The 1,826-nt window shown below is 40.6% G+C and overlaps 1 pseudogene; it reads left to right on the top strand.

Moving 5' to 3' along the window:
- Nucleotides 1–583: 583 nt before the first annotated feature.
- Nucleotides 584–1,160, top strand: LOC101526029 (AP-3 complex subunit sigma-1-like; annotated as a pseudogene).
- The last annotated feature ends 666 nt before the right edge of the window (nucleotides 1,161–1,826 follow it).

The raw sequence follows: 1,826 nt of genomic DNA, 5'->3' as shown, positions 1-1,826 counted from the left end.
CTACTGCTGAGAATTTACCCAAACTAATTATAATCAGAATTGGAGTTATTTATACATCAATATTTATTTATACATCAATTCATAATTGCTAAGACACAGAATACACTCACATGTCCTACACCTAATGACTGAAGAAAAAGTATTTAAATAAACTGTGGAATACTACTCAGCCATAGAGAGTGATGAAGTTCTGTGTTTTGCATCAAGATGGAAGCAACTGGAAATCATTGCACTTGGTGAAATAAGCCAGCCGCCAAAAGACAAGTACCATATATTTTCCCTGATCTCTGGTAACTAGCACACAGAATAAAAAAAAAAAAAAACTTAATCTGTATGAGTAAGATTAACATTTTGAGAATTGATTATTGTTCACAGCCTGTGTCTATACTGTTCAGAAATCTTGTTTTTGTTGAAATCTACCCAGTGGAGAGTTGAGTCTGTGATTGCAAAGTGAAACAAAAGTGTGCCATTATAATTTTTTTTTTAATAAGAAACAAGACGATCCTGAGGCTGGGCTCGTGCCCCTGCCCCCGCCCCGGCCTCCTATGCCCATCCGGTCGACCCGGCCATGCCCAGCCCAGCCATGATCAAAGTGATCCTCTTCTTCAACAACCAGGGGAAACTGCGGCTCTGCAAGTTCTACCAGCCCTACAGTGAAGACACACGACAGCAATCATCAGGGAGACCTTCCATTTGGTATCTGAGATGAACATGTTTGTAATTTCCTAGAAGGAGGATTATTAATTGGAGGATCTAACAACAAACTGATTTATAGACATCATGCGACATCGTACGTTGTCTTCTGTGTGGAGTCTTCAGAAAGTGAACTTGGCATTTTAGATCTAATTCAAGTATCCGTGGAAACTTTGGACAAGTGTTTTGAAAATGTCTGTGAGCTGGATTTGATTTTCCAAGTAGACAAGTTGCACAATATTCTTGCAGAAATGGTGATGGGGGAATGATGTTAGAGACCAACATGAATGAGATTGTTGCACAAATTGAAGCACAGAGTAACCCGTAGAAACCCAAGGCTGGCTTGGGGGTCCCGCCGGCCCGTGCCGTGTCGGCTGTGAAGAATATGAACCCTTCCTGAGATCCCGAGAAATATTAACATTGGTGACATCAGTATAAAAGTGCCGAACCTGACCTCTTTTAAATAAATTAAAAAAAATTAAAAGGCCACTCCCAGGTAAAACCCAATGGGGAAAATCATCCAAGTTTACCATTCATTGTTTACCAAAAATAGAGGAGAAGAGTCTAGGTGCTGCTCGTGGACCTGTCAAGGTACTGGATAGAGCTGTGTAAGCTCGGCCTGGAAGTTCAGTGTTGCTTTTCTCGCTCAGTGATTTTAAAGAAATCGAGTAGTTCCTTTGTGATTTTCTTTGTGTTGTAGTAGTCTGTATTTGTGTACCTACCTGAGGCGTGCCCTCTGCCTTGGCTCTGTGGCACCAAGCCTAGCAGTGCTTGGGGTGCACCTGCAGGATGGCCCACCCGCCCCGGCAGGAGTGTTGGTGTGGATCACAAGTGCAGCATTCCTTCCTCAGTTCTTTCTGCTCTTTGTCACAATTGTTATTTAAAGAACCAAGTGTGTATTGCATGAAAACATTATGACCTTTTCCTCTTAGTTTCAATAAACTTCAAGGTAACTGGACTTCTAACACCTCTTTCTGATTGTCTAATACCTACTTCAGTAATAATTTTTATGGCCCTCTGATTAAAAAGTAAATAAAAGTATATTTTATCACTGCTAAAAAAAATAAAATAAGAAACAAGGAATGAGGAATGCAAGCAGGAGAAAGAATAGGATGGTAAGTATCACTATGCTC

Source organism: Ochotona princeps, chromosome 3 (genome assembly GCF_030435755.1).
Source record: "Ochotona princeps isolate mOchPri1 chromosome 3, mOchPri1.hap1, whole genome shotgun sequence".
Taxonomy (NCBI): domain Eukaryota; kingdom Metazoa; phylum Chordata; class Mammalia; order Lagomorpha; family Ochotonidae; genus Ochotona; species Ochotona princeps.
This window is presented reverse-complemented; position numbering and strand designations above follow the sequence as displayed.